Genomic DNA, 19,396 nt, shown 5'->3' on the forward strand with positions numbered 1-19,396 from the left:
TACCTCCCCCTTGGCAGATAGCCCTTGCATTGCCATATTCATATCACCTAACTTATGACGCCTTAGTCTCTCAATACAGTTGGTATCCTATTCAAATTAAGCATATTAATAATTTAAATCAAAATACATCTTTGTTTAGTCGTCGCTTATGAGAACAATTTAACTGGCGCCGCTGCCTCTGTTGCGCATGCTTGGAGCCGATTCTGACAGAAGGCTACGCAGAAGTTATATCTTAACTGTAGATAGATGCGATAGTGAATTTTTTAATAGAATTGCTTATATAGCGAAATTTTTAAACAGAAAAATCCAATTTTCAGAAGGAGCGGAATAAAAAGAAACATTCTTAACTGAATAAGGTGAGAGATGTGAAGGTAATAAAAAAATGGTTTTCTGAAGAAGATATGCAATTTTTACCTCTTCCCTCATTCGAACGATGGATGCCTACAGAGTTGAGGTTTCTAACACTCTCTTCTTTGTCTAGAGAAGATTACCGGAGATTTTGTATGTCAGAAATAAGGATTACGGCGCTAACTCTGGCTCCGAATCTTAAGTGCTGTCGTGTTTCTTTCCCATGTTTATTATCACGTTCAAGTAGCTTACCATGATAGATAAGACGTCCGCTAATCTAAGGTCAATTGCGATTCGATCAACAAATCCATGAATTACTAAATCATACGAAGCGAAAATACAGACCTCCCAATTATCTAGATATCAGACACCAGGATGATTATCTGGATCATTTTCAAATCAGGTAAAATTAAGCTTAATGTTTTGACGTCAGACACTTCTTAGCTGGGATCCCTCCAAAAATTTTTAAACCGTTATGATACCACGCATATATCCCCCACTTGCCTTAGCAAGTGCAGCCACTTACTGAAACACGAAATTTTTAGTTTATTTTCCCCATCCTTCACAAGCATAACTAGTTAGTTCTCAGAGCGTTGCCATTTGGCAAAAACCTTATTCTACTTGAATGCAATACATATATTTCTTTATGATTAAAAATCAATATTTTAATAATATATTTAACTCACATAGTGTAAAATATATTTAATTTATAATACCTGCAATTGATAATTTTATGAGCCTATATAGCATTACTGTAGTTAACAAAAGAGGCTTTGAAAGCCATATACTACATAGCTGGCACAGAACTGTTTTTATTTATTTAAGCTTTTTAATGCCTTATTTTATTGTTGGTTATAATACTACTATTGCATAATCACAATAGTAGTGATAAACACATTTTGTCATTGAAGATATCGTGCACAGAGGCTGTTCACCATTTTTAGCTTAAAAGGATTATTTAGTCTCGAAACACAATTTTGCATTGCTTCAATTTTCATTCGAGTCTGCTGCTCTTCAGCTGAATGTAAAATATTTAATTTTTCGAGGTTAATCTGTTTGTTATTGATTAACAAATTGCGTTATTTCTCTCGAAGCTTCTCAAGAAATATTACTTTTTACTTTTTAACCCAATTGATTTACATAAAAATGCATGTAATCCATAGTATATCAAATTTAAAACATTAAATATTTTTATAGCATTATGTTATATATTTTTACACTCTTCAAACATCACAGAAAATATATAACGTTCTATGTTAGTCTAAATGTATATTCAACTAGTATCCTATAAAATGTTTAATTTTTCCACCTCAGCCAGCTTTTCTGATGATATTAAACTTTAGCATTGTGTGCAAGTGATCTCATGAGGGGAAAGGTATAGTTACATCTTCATGTAGCATTAATATTACAATGCAATTATATCAAACAGGTTATCTCACACTTTTACCCCCCCCCCCATACTGATTGACAGTTTTAATTTCAACTCCTTGTTTTCCATATCCAAATCAGCACTAGGCTGTTTGCCACCCAGTGCAATCTCTCAGGCTCATAAAGGCAGCCATCTCTTTAAATTCTAAAAATTTTACCTTTCTTAAATTCTGCCATTCAGTCTAGCCACACAAGCAGCACTATCTCTGATATGAGCCTGTCTATATCTTGAACTTTTAGGAATTCATTCTTAAACTAAATTTAGCTTAGCTTAAAAAATAGCACAGCAGTTTAATTTAATCTGAAGACTAGATGGCAGTTTTTTAAATTTATGCATATATATATATACATACAAACACATATTTTAGTTTTTTAAAATTCTGAATGGTAAATTGGCATAATGCAATGAAGGTAAAAACTTTCTGATTATTCAACATAATGATTAGATGAAATTATATTTGTATATTAAGTAAAACTCAACAAAGTGGACTAGGTATGTATTATTTTAGAAAGGATTATAAGCATAGTTTTTTCGAATTTTAAGGCCATTATATTATGTTACTATGCCATTTATCATCTACGCAATTTGGCTATAATTGTCGATGAATATTATATAAGATCATTAATTTACCATCAGTCTGGCCTAATATTTGAGACAGTTTGTTTTCTTTTTAGGCAAGTAAACTTAAAGTTGCAGTTAATTTATTTACAGGTATACAGTTTTTTCATTGATTAAATTATAAAAAGTAACAGCATACAATATATATTTTTAAGAAGCTATTGAACACATTCAGATGAATATGGACAAAGTTAGACGAGTGAATTCAATGATCAGGAAATATATAGACTATTAACATAAATGGAATACTAATTACATATTGCATATTTGGCTTATTATTATGGCTAAGTTATTACTTAGCCATAATGATAGACTAAATAAAAGTGGCAATATTATGCCAGTTCCTTTTTTATGCAAGAAAATTCTTGTCATACAGTAAGCAGCATACCTGCTGTCAGTTATTTTCTATCAGTCTCCTCTTGTATTCTACATTGTTCTTTCACATATCATTGAAGATAAAGTGCAATTTATTTTTTATACTTTTATAGATAATATAAATTCTACTATATTATAATAATAATGTAAACTGCAATATTTTTTAATAGTTGCTACTATTTCATCAGTTTAATTTTACAGCTGATGTTTGAATTATGTGGTTTCAAATTAAATGTCACATTTACATATGGATTTTTTTTTTCTATTAATACATCAGAAACCTTTTTTAGACTAATTAAAAAAATAGATAGACAAATTATGCAGTTTAGAAATAAAATCAATCAATAAATAAATAAAAATAAAAAAGTATAGTTAGGAATATATGTTCTAAATGAGTAAATTGTTGGCAGACATAGACATGTTTTATTACTTATTACCATGAAATAAACAAAAATCTGTTATGAAAAGTTTAAACACATGAAAACCTGCAGACTTTACACATCACCACTTGTAGGGAAAGAACTTTAAACAAACAAAGAACAAAAAATTTAGTATAATAAATTCTACATTGTTGAAATAATTTTATAGCCGTCTTCTTCTACTAGAACTGGTGTGAACTTGATGTAAGTGGCAGCTTAGAGCATATCATATGATACTTATCACCTCTGCCTGAACAATTAGTTAATTCAATAATTTCAGCCATTACAGTAAAGAAGGTTTTTCTGAAGTTCTCAGTCACTTTTCACTGTATTTTTTCCCTACATTACTACAAATTATTATAACAAATATTAAGTAACATGGGAAATTTAAGTCTCACAATAATTCCCATATGAAAATTGATGTTAGTAATATTGGATTGCTCTCAAGAAGAGAAAAATCGTGTTATTAGAGGAAAAAGTTATATTTCTTTTTTTGTACTGGAGAATTATGAAACATTTCATCTGGAACAAAATCTTTCATTTTGATATCTAGTGCTAATAATATATATAGGCATCTACATGGTTTTGTAACTTATAAAAGACAATGTAGGTGCTGACCTATGGGCATCTTGTCTTATATACAGATAACTCATAATATGGATGATTTCAACTATACAGACATTTTAATTCTGTGTCTCGGAAAACTTTCCCTGGTGCTTTTTTTTTTTTTTTCCAATTTTTGTAAGATTGTAACATGTAATACGTCAAAATACATGTAATATATAATAATATGATATAGACTATTAACATAAATGGAATACTTCAATGGATTATCCTGTAAATAATGCAGTTTTTTAATACTACTTCATTTATTTTTCATATCATATTATTTATTAATACTACTTCATTTATTTTTCAAAACCAGTTTAAAATTTGTTTTGTTTCTTTTTTTTTTAAATCTAAAATATACTCTCCATCCACTGCTAGTTCCTCACAGTTATGATAGGATTTTATTCCATCAGATGCAAGATGACCTCATCAAGCTCTACACAGATCTTCTAGCCTACAGTTTCTGATTGGAAAATTTTGGAGCCACCACTGACACTGGCCTTATGCTTACTGTCTGATCCTCATGTACTGCACCTAATTATATTATTCATATTTATAATCATTTAAATCTACTCATAAAGAAAAATATGCCAAGTATGCTCCTTTGTCCCTTTCATAGCAGCTTTTGGGTGAAAAATGCCAAAATCAAATTGTCCTCTTTAAAACTTCCACTAATAAAAACAAGGTAAAATTAATAACTGCTTTTACAGCAAGTTAATGCAAATAGATTATCTAGTCTCCTGACTTTTCATATAACTGAAAAAAATTGCATTATTTATGGGATAACCCAATATTAATAGTAAGGCTTAAGGTCAGAAACAGATTATTAACTGTTAATTTTTTGAGGGATACAGAAACTGTACATGGATCTGGAGCTGTACAGTATGTTGCACACCAAATTCCTGCATGCTTCATAGATCAATATATTATATAGCTCTTGCTCAAATATAATACAATCAACAAAGTAATACAATTTCTAAATAACAATTTAAAAATATAATAATAAATAATTTAAAAAAATCCTTTACTTGTACTGCAATAAATAATGGGTCACTAAAAGATAACTACTACTTTAATTAACCAGATTTTTTAAATGGACTATGGGTTCCCAGTCGACCCCATTGTATCAGGAAATTAAAAAAAAAAAAAAAAAAAAAAAAAAAGCTTATTTTTGAACTCAACGCTTGCAATGCATTTACTGCTAATCTATCAATAATAATCTAACTAAAATTTTAGACAGTGAAACGCAAGATTAATTATACTCCTAAAACAGATGTGTGCCTTAACACTAGAAAGACTGAAACTTAGTACATACCTATATTGCCCCAAAGCAAGTCAAAATGACTACATTGTGAAAGAATAATGTGTAAAGAAATTTATTTAAAATTAATTTTTAATATTTTTTTATATTATTTACAGTTATATAACAAGTTATTAGTAAATATTAACAATAAAAAAATTACTTCACTTGGAAAAAAATAATTTATGCATTATTATTTGTACATTTTTTGTAAATGAAAGTGGAAATCTTTTTATGTGTACATCTTCCACAAACATACTTTTGACATTTTTCACATACATTATTTGTTTTGTTGTAGTGACAAAGTCGTACTTGACAAATTTTGTGTTTGTTAGAATGGGTTGAATTTGATGATGATGAAGTTGATCCTTGTGGGTCTTCATGTTTTGATGACTTTTTCTGTCTTGCAGCTCTGTATTCGGTGGAAAGCTGTTTAGCTAATTGAAACAAGAACTCTTTTCATTGTATTTGTATTCCTGTTGTTTCTTTGTAAAGGATCCAAGCATTTATAGCAGCCAAAACATAAAATATTGAAAAATATTTGGAGAGGCCATCTACAAGAACTAGCTTTTACTGTAAATTTTCTGGCCATTTGATCTTTCATATCAACTCCAAATTGTGTGATGTTATAAAATTAAATAGATTCTGGTACCATTTTTTTATTACTTTTATCAATTTTCACAAATTTATGCTACTCTTTTATTTGGTTTGCTTTTATATATTGTAAGAACTCAATTTTCTGATTTATATAGCAGAGTGGAAAAACGACACATATTATCCTTCTTTATTTGGCTGATTTGGGTAGTTCTCTTTTGTTTCCTCTAATAGTACCAACTAGAGTTGTTTTTTTGGCCAATAATTTTGTTGCAAGTGACATGCTAGTAGAAAAGTTATCAGTCGTGATATTTCTCCCATGGCTTTTATATGGCTCGACAAGTTTCAGAACAATGTGTTCGCTAAGATTTGAATAACAAGTACAGTACAAAGTCCAAAATCCGGACTCTTTGGGACTTCGGCGATTCCGGATTTGGGATTTTTCTAGATATTAGATCATCATTTTAAATCTAGTAAAATGGCATGTAGAAATTATAAAATTAAAGATATGAAATTGTGATTTATGAAACAATGAAGTATTTATTGTCTAAAGGGTATCAAAATTTACAAAAAAAGCTTAATATTTATTTGTTTATCATATTAAACATTTTTTCAATGTAAGTTAATTAGCTCCGTTTTTTGAGCTAATGCTTTCTCTTTAATTCTGTAAACAGACATAATCTCTTGTTCAGTTACGCTGTTGAAGTCCTGTAATTGCTGTTTCGAGAATTCCGACGAACTTATGAATCGAAATTTTCTCGTTTTCAATAACTTCTCTGTCACTTTCTTCACTATCGGCAGTGGCATTTTCTGGATATAGAATCATACTCCAGATTTCGCGATTGATTAATTGATTGATGATTGAGAAGCATTGTCATCACAATGAAAAACTTCTTTTATATCATCTTCCTTGATTTCCACTTCTCCAAAATTCTTTTCAAAATCCGTTAATTGGAAAATTTTTACCTTTGTTTTGCGAAAATCCGAAAACCTTTAAAATTCCCGGCTATCATCATCAAATTTAACTATCCTTCACTTTACATATTTAGCTAAGCATCATGATCTTGGCGACTAACGGCAAGTTGTTCCATTAAATTTTATCTTGCTTCTATCGTGCACTGGGACATTTAAGCCTGAATTGTATTACTTTATTATACTAATTATTATACTTATGTTTATTTCTTGCACATGCTTAAGGTTTATCAGAGTTCTGAATAAATAAATTCCCTCACATACTTAAGCCCTTATTGAGGGCTGGCGCTAAATATCTTACCACTTGATGTGGCCTGTATGGCTCCTAAATTCTGCGACTCCGTGTGGTCACACGAGCCCTGATGCTGGTTCTGAGTTTATGTGAATAACAAATCAGTTATTCTTAATTCAAATAGCCCTAAATGTAATCTTTGGGTTTATGAGTATCATCAACAAAATCTTATTAGCATATGGAAAGAAAGTTTTCGTAAATTTTTCTTCCATCAACATTTTTTTAGTGCATTTAACTTAAATCTGTAATCATTGCCAAGCATAATGTCACCATAAAAGGTTACCACACTCCTTTATTATTCAACTACTAACATGGAAAAAAATTGTTTAGGCATCACTACATGAGTCATTACTCAAGTGGTCATGTTTTGATAAACATGCAGTGATGAAAGAAAAGTATAATAAATAATTATTCACCAGGTTGGCGTCAGATCAACGATGTATCTATGTGGAATTTTTCAGTTTGAGATGTGTGCCAAAAAGTATGCAGCCATGGAGCCAAATTACTGACCTTACAAATTTATGCTAAAATGCTTGTTTCTTCAATAACAAGGTATTTTATTTAGTGTGGAAGTGAAATTAAGAATCGAGACTCTCCAGATGTTTTATTATGCATGGAGGGGGGAATCAAATGCTCATACGTAAAGCCTAGGAGAAAAACGCTGTTTTTGGTTTTGAGGTCCAGATTTTAGATCATTCTAGATAATGGGCGTCCGGATTTCGGACTTTGTACTGTACTACTTTAGCTTATTGAGAAACTGAAATTTATCAAGTATACGCCCAAATTGACAATTTATCATGTACTTGTATGTTATCATGTGACGGTAATCGAAACAAAATGAAAACTGTTATTTGAATAAAGAGCCGAACTGGTCATATAAGAAATTTATTCAATAAAAGTCATTTGTTTATTTAAAATTTCCCAAGCAGTCAAAATGACTGCTTTTGGGCAATATAGGTATAACACACATATATATACCGTAAAACAAGGATGTCAAACTCACAGCCCACAACAAATATTTTTGCGGCCCGGCCAATATATTGGCAAATAATAATATATAATAATAAAATAACATATCGACGAAGGAAAAAATGAAATGTTTACTGCTAAGTAATTAACAATAATTTATTCAGTGTTGTTAGATTACTCACAGCGAGCTGACACACACACTACTTAAATTACAAATGCGTGTGAGTAGCTTGCGTTCAGCTACCTTTGGCTTTTGGGGGACACGTGCACTGAGAACTTGTATGCATCCCATGATAGCCGAATGTGGCCGAACTCATGGTCTCTGTTTTCCAATCATAGTTTTGTATGATATATTGGTGCATGCACTTTGCTTTATTATTAATTATTACTTAATTCATATTATTACGGATTTCATAGTTATTTATTTATTTAGTTTTTTTTATTTAGAATTGTAATTAGATTTGCTTCATGTTGCCTTAGCAACGCAGACGATTTTTGAAAAGACAGCTGCATTGGAAGGTTAAAAATAGAACAGCGCGTGCATTTAATACTTAATAAATAAATATCTCGTAATTGCTGTTGCCATCCACAAAAATTAAGAAATTTATAGATGTTTCCAGTATATTCGAGAAATTAATTATAAAGCTTATAAAAGCCGAGAACAAACAACTCATCTCAGTAGTAGCTGTAGTTCTAGCGAACTGTTTGTTTACTTAATGCTGTGATTGATTTGTAGTGATTTTGCTGTGAGATAGAATTAGTTTCTCTGTTTTGAATTGATTTTTGCTAAACGTTTGACATTTTGTGATATTGTTAGAATATTTTTGAACAAATATTTCAGCATTTTGATTTATCTCTTGTGGAAAGAATAAATTTTTGTTAACTTTTTAATGTTAACCGTGTTTATTCCAGCCCTTTGTATTCAGTATGTCTATATCAAAACCAAGTGGTAGTAAAATTAAACGAAAAATCGCTGACGAACATAGAATATTCCAAGTAAAATGGGAATTAGAATATTTTTGCTGTGAAATAAAAGATAAAATAATCTCCTTGATATGTAATAATACTATTAATGTACCAAAGTTATATAATATTAAACGTCATTACAAACAACACAAATCGAAATATAACAATTACGAAGGATTAATGAGAGAAGAAAAGTTGGAAGAGCTCAACTTAGAAGTGAAAAAACAACAGTCCATGTTTAGTAAAGTATTGTAAGAAAGTGAAGCGGCGGTACATGCAAGCTACGTCTTGTCCGAGTTGATAGCTAAACATTCGAAGCCTTTTACTGACGGTGATTTCATCAAGGAATGCCTAATGAAAGCTGGAGAAATTGTTTGTCCTGGAAATGTGAAGGCTTTTCAATCAATTTCATTGTCTCGAAATACAGTTGCGGAAAGAGTTACTGATTTAGCCGTGAATTTAAGTGATCAGATCAAAGCAAAATCATCTAGTTTCGAAAGTTTCTCCATTGCCTGTGACGAGAGCACGGACATTAGTGGCAAAGCTCAATTAGCAGTGTTTCTTCGTTCTTGTGACAAGAATTTTAACATTTTTGAGGAATTACTGGAACTAATACCGACTCCTGGTACTACCACAGGAGAGGATAATTTACTTGTGTTTTTGGACTTTTGCAGAAATACAATCTACCTTTGGCAAAATTAAATTCTGTAGCTACAGATGGCGCTCCATCAATGACCGGGAAAAACAAGGGCTTCGTAGCATTACTAAGGAAAAAACTTAGTGAAATTCACGGTTCAAACATTCATCATATGCATTGTATTATACATCAAGAAGTTCTATGCACGAAAGTAATAAATATGGAGAATGTTTTGTCATATATAAAAAAAGATAAGTTTTATAAGATCTGGAGGTTTAAATCAGCGTCAATTCACTGCTTTCTTAAGTGAGTTAGATAGTGAATATTCGGGTTTGTCCTACTATACCGAGGTACGTTGGTTATCTTGCTCCAAGATTCTCAAACAATTCTGGGATTTGAAAGAAGAAATATGTCAGTTTTTAAAAACGAAAATCAAGACGTAAGTTTGTTTTACGATCCAATATGGATACAAGATTTATCTTTCTTGGTTGATATAACCAAACACTTAACCGGTTTAAATTTATCATTACAAGGAAAAGGTCATATCATTACGAACATGTTTGACATAATTAAAGCATTCAAATGTCAACTAATTCTTTGGGAAAAACAACTTAAAAATGAAGATTTGACGCACTTCCCGACGTGCAGCATGAACAAATCAAGTTTAGATGATACTTGTTTGTATCAAAAATACGCAGAAAAAATTGCAAATTTAACAACTGAATTTGAAACGAGGTTTAATGATTTTAGTTTGCTCGAAGACAATTTTTTTTTTTTTTTTTTTTTTTTTTTTTTTGTTTTCTTTGATTTTCTCAATAAGTATTGACTCAGTACCCAGCCATATGCAAATGGAGATGATCGAGATTCAATGCAACTCAAATTTGAAAGCAAAATTCATTGAAGTGGGCGTGTCTGAATTTTACAAATATTTACCAGCCAGGTTTGAAAATACTCGAAAATTTGCATATGAAATTATTTCCATGTTTGGTAGCACTTATCGGTGCGAGCAGTTATTTTCAGTCATGAAAGGTAATAAGTCTTCTATTAGAAACCGTATTAATGATGCTCACCTTGGGTCAGCGTTGAAAGTTATCATTGCAAGCAAAATTTCTCCCGAAATAGGAAAGATAATATCAGAGAAGAGATGTCAAGTATCAGGACGTAAACATTAAATTTTTCTTGTTCTTTTCTATATAAATATATATATATATGTTTATTATTGTATTATTCGAAATAAATCTACGTTTCTAGGAATTTTTTTTTTTTTTTTTTTTTTTTTGCGGCCCGCCTAAAGTTAAACCTTGTTTGTTTGGCCCAAGCCCAAGTGTACCTATGAGTTTGACATCCCTGACGTAAATGAAAGAAGGGTCTAACTACAATTATTAACAAACACATTTATATGTTGTATAAAAAGTCACAAAATTCTAAGAAATTGTGTCATTATATACATAATTGTTTTTCTAATTGAAATTAAAAAGCAGTCGAAATGACAATCTAGTGTTAAAATATCCATTCATAGAAGAAATCGAAATTTGATAATTAACACTATAGCCTCTACGATCTATTACCAAAGATAGGCTTTTCGCCATCCAGTTCACATACCACAACTTCTAAATTTTGCTGCCAAGTTTATTATTAAATTCTGGGAGAGTAAAACCATGGAACATGTATCATTTAAAAGAAAACAAAGGAAGGCAGCTATGTATGCATACCACTAATTCATTATGAGTGAGACAAATGGCAATGCATATATTTTCAGACAAAAGGTAATCATATGTAGAATATTTTGTAAATAAAATTACATTTTATCAAACCATGCTAAAATTCTTATCGGCATTTTAGATTCTCTAAACATACTGTAATAAATACATAAAATTCTATGATAATTTTTAAATCTACTTGAATAAAAGAAATAGACAGACTGAAAAAATTTAATAATGCATTTAATTCTTAGATTATATGAAAAAGACATGAGTAATATGAGTAAATCTATAGGAATAATCGCTTAAAATTCTGGAAAAAAAAATTAACTCTCAATAAAAATCTAGACTTTATGTTTAACTGTCAATGAAAATTTATATTTTATGTTTTATTCGATTTAAAGACATTTAATCATGTAAAATATTCAAAAATCAAATTGCACATTTTTATTTTTTTTCTTAATGGTGGGATAATATCTAGTATCTTTGTGTACTTTGACTAAATTATTTTTAATTAACAATATAAAAAACAGTATTAGCAGAAAATAACTTTTCTACTTTTCTCACTTTCTGTATGCTTCAATCAAAATAATATTTAATTATATTTCAAAAATTTTAAGTGATCTGCAGAGAAAACCAATTTTCAAAAGATCCTACTCCTTGAAACATTATGAGCTATAGGGCTAACTTTGTGGATCAACCAATTCCCAGTAATATACAGCTTATAGCTTTTGAGTTTTATATCACTACATAAGATACTATGTGATACTAAAATAATACCCTGCATCTATTGCTTGTTCTTATAGATAAAATTTCTGAAATATTCCTTTGTTATAAGCATGGCACACTCTAACTCAAATTATCTCCACTAGATGGCAGCACTGCACCACCATAGGAGACTGCCTCCAACAGTGACATCCTTACTGCTGGGACCTTTGGTGATGATTACGCCTCCAGTTACCTGTTTCATACACCATTCTTTGTGTTAATTAAATGTTATTTCATTAAGTGGCTTATTTTTAGTTTTAATTTCTGCAGTTTTATAATGTGTCAAGCATTATTTAAAATTTGTCATGCAGCAATAATCATAAGCGTACGTTAGATACCAAAACCCAACATTAGCAAATCAACAATGAATTCTTTCAATTATATCTTTCTGTGCACAAGGCCGTGATAAGATTTTTCATAGTTAGCAAGGCTTAGCTTCTGGGTTATACTTCGAATTTCAGTTTCTTCACCTAGCAGTAAGATAAAAACAGTCCATAATTGAAAAAGTAAAGTTTCAATAGAACCTTAGTACACTGCAGTCCTAAAAGTTGGGTCTTTTACTTTAATATATAGAATTGTACAGAAAGAGATTCATTCACATTAATATCAAATGCAAAATTATGTAAAACTGAGACTTGAACTGCTTTTAATTTTACAGAAAATTCTATCAATTTTGAGGATGTCAAATTTCCAAAGCACAAATATAATTTTTTTTTTTTTTTTTAATGCCAATCCAAGATTGATTTTCACCTAATTTTACATTCAGTAGACTGAGAAAATAAAACAGAAACTTTTCAAATATTGGACAGTATGAACCTTTCGCTAAGCTAATGATGTAACAAACAAACTTTTACAAATTATTTATTAAACAAAAGTTAACACCATCAGCAGTACTTAGTTACACTGGTCATTATTTATTTGTGCAAAAATATAATTCATCAAAAACTTTTAACTTTTGGATTTGGAAGTTTAAAATGTGAGAAGGGCCATATTTATTTATCTCATGTTTATTCTGAAAAGCCATACAGGAAAACAAAACAATTTGGAGTAAACTCACTTCCCCTCCTTTTTTTGGTACGTGTGGGGGGGTATTTATTTTTTTCATATGTATTTAAGATATACACTCAGTCAAAAAGAAGGGCGGAGAGACAGTTGTACATCTCTTCTACTGAGTGCACTGACAAAATTCAGCTTGCATTTTTCATGTGTCGACAACTTAGGATATGTGCTAGATTTATATATAATGTTGTTCTAATATACATATTTTAACATAAAATCATACTTTCTCTGAAATGATGTGCTAATTTTTTTTCCATATTTTAATTCTATTACTCAAATTATGCTAAAAGTTTTGTAAAAACCGCAAGAGTAATTGTTAAAAAATTAGGTCTCAAAATTTCTGCTCCTCTATGCTAACTGATTTGTTAATATCTCTTTTCTTATTAAACTCGATTCCTTCTTTCACAAATTTCATTCAATTCAATCTAAATTGAATTTGCCGATTTATTTTTTTAATTTGTACATTTTTAGTAATCTGAAAAATGTTTAGCATCATTTTAAAGTAAATCTCTTTCTGAGCATACCTGTAAAAGAGTGTTTTATCCAAAATTTTCTAATATACATGTAATTTTACATACTGGCACATTTAAAAATTTGGCATCTTTATTTTAAGGAATAATAATGGAAAATGTGGTTTCACAGATTTTGTTACAATCCTCAATGAATTGTCACTGCTATTTTAAACTTAAATTTCCTAATAAATTTTTATGGAGAATTAATTGTTTTGAATTTTTTCCCTCAGTTTTATTAATGATGCATAATAAATACATTTATTAACACTATATAAAAAACTATTTTTTAAATTATAAAGAATTTTAATTAAATATTTTTTTTAAATTCTCTTTCTCTTTCCTTTTTTTTTTTTTTTTTTTTCCCTTTCTTTCTTCTCAAATGCTTGTAAGAGTAAATTTTTACCTTTGCCATGTTATTGTCTCCTGCTTTATTTTCCTTTAAATCAAATTCGCTAAAATTGAAAAGTTTGATTTTTTACCCACAGTGTCTATAACTAAACGCCATGTCAGTATAATTTTGGGACATTTCCAATCTGGAAAATCTTTTCACACTCTGTCGGGCGTGTCTCGAATCTTGCGGCATCGAGCGCGCTGTATCTGTCAGATACATGTCTATTTTACGTGTTTTCTGGTGATCTATATTACTTTACATCTTCTGTTTTTATTCTTTTTAGGTCCAAGCTTTTACATCCAGACCTTTCTTTCTTTATTTTTTTATCTTTTATTTATTATTTACAATTACTATTACGAAGGTTAAAATGCCGTTTAAAAACACACACAATGAAACATGTTAATATAGTTGGAAAAAAAAAATAAAAATATGGCAGTTGTTCACTAATTAATATCACGTAAAAATACGTAATATAAAATGACAAAATAAATCAGTTTTACTTTAATTCGATTCTAAATTTAAGTTTGGTTTTTATTTGAACATTTCTGACACATCATTACTGCATGTTCCAAACAAAAATATTCAGCACATCTTATGCAGGAATATTGGGTCAATCTTCTTTTTTTATTTGTTTGACATGTAGAGCACCTTTTGCGTTTATTTTGGTTACTGGGAACTTTTGCTTTTTTTTCCTTCTTCAGCAGTTGGTCTGTAGGTTTGAAGTTCCATTTGCAAATCCTTTGATAAATTAGGTTTAGTCATGCGCCTAACAACTTCTTCATTAACTAATTCTTTCACCAGTATTTTCAAATACTCTCTCCTGTTCTGAACAGTATTCTGGCTTCCCAAAAATACAACTAGCCTGTTTCTAGCTGAAATATTTAGCATCGAATAAAATACTATCATCGGCCACCTCCTTGTATTGCGAGCGCAATTTTAAGTTTCACACATTCTTATTCAGAGCATCAACACCACATTTTGTAGCATTATAAAATGTGATTATATCTGGCTTTTTCTTATCTCCAGTGTTTGCATCTATAGCATCATCAAAGTGCATACTTGATACAAGCAAAACGTTTTTGCCTTTTTTCAGTATGTATGAAACTAAAGTGCAGTTTTTAGAAAAACCAAATAAGCTTGAATGTACTACTTTTCCTTTAGATTTCGCAAAACAGGGAGGTATTTTTTTCTTATTGTTCCAACGTAAGAAAGTTTTTTATCTTTTAGCGCTTTTACAACATGAATAGAGGTAAACCAATTATCTGCGGTGATATTGCGACTGCTGTTGAAAATTAATTCAGATAATCGCAGAACAACATCTTGGAGAATTACTGACACTAAATGGACCTTCAGGCTGTTTTTCAGTATATATTTCTAAATTCAATGCATAAAGCATTTTAGCATCAACTGCTGCAAAAATTTTAATGCCATATTTATTTGGTTTTGATGGAATGTACTGGCAAAAAGGGCATCCGCCTCTAAAACCTTCTAATTTCTCATCTATCGAAACATTTTGTCCCACCCAATAATTACTCTTACATTTTCCTACAAATTTCTCAAAAATTTTGCTAATAAGTTCTAATTTTTCCTTCTCTCCTTCCTTGTCTCTTTAACATCAAATCTACAGCATCTTAGAAGAAATTTAAATTGCTTCAGACTCATTACCGTTCTAAACATCTCAACACCCATTCCATCAGTAGACCACAGTTCTTCCAAAATTTGTCGATTACCTCGCAGAACGTCAGCTAATAAAAGTAAACCTATAAATGCTTTTATTTCAATGATATCTGTTAGTCTTGTATCTCTTTCTCTACTAAATCGATCAGAACTTGTAGAAATGTATTTGTTAGTGTATTTCAATTTCCAATATTCGATCAGAATAAAAAAAGTTCCAAGAGTCGTATATAGTTTTTATACCTTTTGCATTTCCAATTATTCCAGGTAATTTTGTGGGAATATTCTGCGATCCAACTTCCGGGCGATTTCGCCCATTTAGTGCTTTTGTCTTTTCCCCTACATAAAAATCACCATTGTTAGCATCATCATCAAATTCTGCATCATTATAATCACTTTCAATACTTTCAGAATTCACTTTCATCAAATTCCTCAGCATTTAATTCCTCATTTCCATCACTAAACAGAATATTATGGACTAGTTCAAGGTCTTTTTGATTATTCAAATCTAAAAAAGCGTTTAGCACTCATCATGGAAAAATAAATAAAAAATCTATAAGAAATCTCAATACTTCCATTATTCATTCCATAAAGCTTCATTAGACAAATGTTATCGGGCGCATGTATCTGACAGATACAAATTTTCAAATAAGCTTAAAAACAGGAAATACTCCTACACTAAACTGGTCGTTACTGCATTCCAAAGGAGGGGGTGGCCAAATGGACAGATACTGATAAGGTCAAGGTCGTGAGAAGAAGTTTAAGGGGACAAAAACAGAGATTTTGACACGCCTGTATCTTTCAGATCAACGTGCCCGATGGAGTGTTAAGCAAACAGCCGAAATCACTGGTTATTCTAAAATTCCTCATATATGCTGCAAGTAAATATTTTTAGTCTTTAGCTCTAGATTAGATCTTTTTATGCTGTTTTACCTAAATAAACATAATAGCTGGTTATGTCACCTAATAATATATGCATTTTCACACATGCTGAAAGTTTGTTTGCTGAATAAGGAGTAAATGAAAGTTTAATGTTATGCTTTTCCTTGTATATTGCAAGCGTTGCAATTACTATAATTCTTGAGAGTACCAGCAAATTAATAAACAAAAGAAAACAATATCAAAAGTAATAATAATAATAATAACTGAAAGGGTTCAAATTTTAAAGCTTAATATGGTCAATCAATAGAGATTATTGACAGACATGGCCCAAGTAGAATAGCAAAATATTTTATACAATATTAGATAAATATGCATTTAGATTAACATGAGAACATTATATGTCTTCTATATATTTAAAAAGAGAAAAAAATATGCTATATAATATATAAAAATATTTAATGTTTTTAGATATATCATGAATTAAATGCATTTTTATTTAAACCAATCTGAATAAAAAGTAAAAAAATAGTATTTTTACGAACTTCATCTGTTGCTTTTACATAGTTTAGTTTGTTCAATAATAACAGACAGATTAAATATGAAAGAATACTATCTTTTTTGAATGGCAAGAGACTCAAATGAAATGTGAAACAGGACAATGAAGAGAAACAATGCAAAATCGAGTTTCAAGACTAATACCTTTTTGCTCTAATTAAAAAAGTAATAAGAAGATTGAATGATTTAACACTTACTGTTGTACTACTATATTTACTATAGTATAATGAATGTTTAAAAATTTTTACATACAAAATCTGAATTTTGCTTTATACAGGTATATATTTATATACACTAAAACATTTTTCTTTTAGCTATCTGAAGTTGCTATAAGAATGAATGAACAATCATTGATATTTAAATTTTCCAAGAGTGATAGTGATAATTAAGAGTTACAATAACTTGAAAAATTTATACAACAAAACATAATCTGCCATAAAATAAAATGATTAATAATATATTCACAGTTTATTATTAATATATAACAAATTTATTAATATATAATTAGTTAAACATGCAAAAATCAAAATTGTAATGTAATAATAACATATTAATAGGCAAACAAATCATAGCAATCTATTTTATTGAAAATATCATGAAGAGAATAAACAGACAGAAAATAAAAAAAGCATTCTAACTCAATAAAATTTTAGTAATTGATAGGAAATTATCTCTATTATGATAGGTGAATTAAGTTAATTTTATTATATAATAAATTTAAGATCTTCATTGGGCAATTAAAATAAAATTTAAAGTGAATAGATGCAAGTTTGCAGTTCTTAAGCCTGTTTTGACTCACATTCAGGAAAGAAAGAACTTTCTTACTCAGTTTTCTAGTTGGGAAGTTTCTGAATGAATAATGTCCTGTTCAGCAATGAAGCTGCATCTAGTCTGATTATTCTGAGCACATAAGGATTTGGAGACTTCTGTGTCAAAGTTCCAATCCCTTATATTTTCAGAATATCAGGAAAAAAAGCAACTTTTTTTTTATTTCTGTGTGAGGTTACCTACTAATACACTTGGAACTCTATACAGAATTCAAGGCAATCTGGATGCAATTTGCTATGCGACATTCTTGAGTAAGGTGTACAGCGAAATGCTGGCTGTGATGATGCTGCTATCAAGGAAAAACTTCGAACTGAGTTCCCACGCAAAAAAGTAGTCTTCTATCAAGATAATGCAAGACCATGTCAGCATTCACTGGCTGGATTCTATACAGACTCGATTGGGATCTTTTGCCACACCCACCATATAGCCCCAACATCACTGTTTCAGACTTCTACCCTTTTCACACTTGAAGCTACATCTTGCTGGTGCTTTCTTCCATTCTGCATAGGATGTCCGAAATGAGGTTGATCTGTTTTAGGACTCGCGGCCACCAAGTTTCTAGGCCGAACGCTTTGAAAAACTACCAAAACACTGGCAGAAAATCATACATTTGGTAGGGATTACAATCCACACTAAAGATACTGCTTTCATATTTTCTTCCTAACTTTATTAAAAACATTTTTTGGCGGGAAATTTTGGTTACAACCAGATATTTTTAAACAATTTGTTGCTTATATTTGAAACACCAGCTGATATTATCATCCAAGATTCCTATTTTTAAAGCACAATATAATTTTATGTAATATATATCTTCTTAAGGTTAAGAATAATCACTTTTAGAAATGTCAAATTATGACACAAATATTCAATCCTATAGAGACTGAATTAATCAGTCAAATTATGGAAGTTGAATAGTTATGGAGGAAATTGCACCAGTGCAAGCTCTACAACCTCTTTTATAACACACTCTGATTACCTTATTGCTATACAGTAAATATACACTAAAGTTCGATGATTTGAGCTTTGGGAAGTCAGAAGTTTCGATGAAATGCTTGTTGGAATTAGAAATTTGAAGGCAAGTCAAAGTGAATATGTATGCTTTTCAAAAATTGAACTAATTCAAGGTCAGAATTTCAGTATTTTGATTGGGGGTGAGGGGAGTTTCTTCAGTTTTGGCTCATTGAAACTTGATTACACTTAGATTGATTTTTTCCTTAAAACTGAAAATCTTACTCATGATGTAAATTAAATTACGGTTGAAGAATCTGACAGTTTGAGTCTTGTTACAGCTTTTAGTAAAAATATATGAAATATGAGTTTTTACAGTTTTCTTACAATGAATGTTTTAAGTAGCTACGTATAGTTTACCCTCAAACTATTATAGATTATGTAAAAAATATGCTCTTTAACAGAAAATTACTGGTCTGAATTGTCAAAATAATATGATTTAGATGGTTTGCGTCCAATATGAAGATTGAGTCCCTCAGTGGGATAGAATA

The 19,396-nt window shown here is 30.1% G+C and overlaps 1 protein-coding gene and 1 long non-coding RNA gene across 5 annotated transcripts in view; one reads left to right on the plus strand and one right to left on the minus strand.

The window, feature by feature from the left end:
• Positions 1-19,396, minus strand: part of Ptpmeg (protein tyrosine phosphatase Meg) — a 205,052-nt gene that overhangs the window by 83,889 nt on the left and 101,767 nt on the right. The window lies entirely within an intron of this gene.
• On the plus strand, positions 385-12,242 carry LOC118192913 (uncharacterized). Its single transcript, XR_004758858.2, has 2 exons — positions 385-751; positions 12,101-12,242. It is a non-coding gene; the product is annotated as an uncharacterized LOC118192913 (long non-coding RNA).

The sequence above is a fragment of the Stegodyphus dumicola genome, chromosome 5 (assembly GCF_044657685.1).
Source record: "Stegodyphus dumicola isolate Sdum_Otavi_A_Nest chromosome 5, ASM4465768v1".
NCBI classification, from domain to species: Eukaryota; Metazoa; Arthropoda; class Arachnida; order Araneae; family Eresidae; genus Stegodyphus; species Stegodyphus dumicola.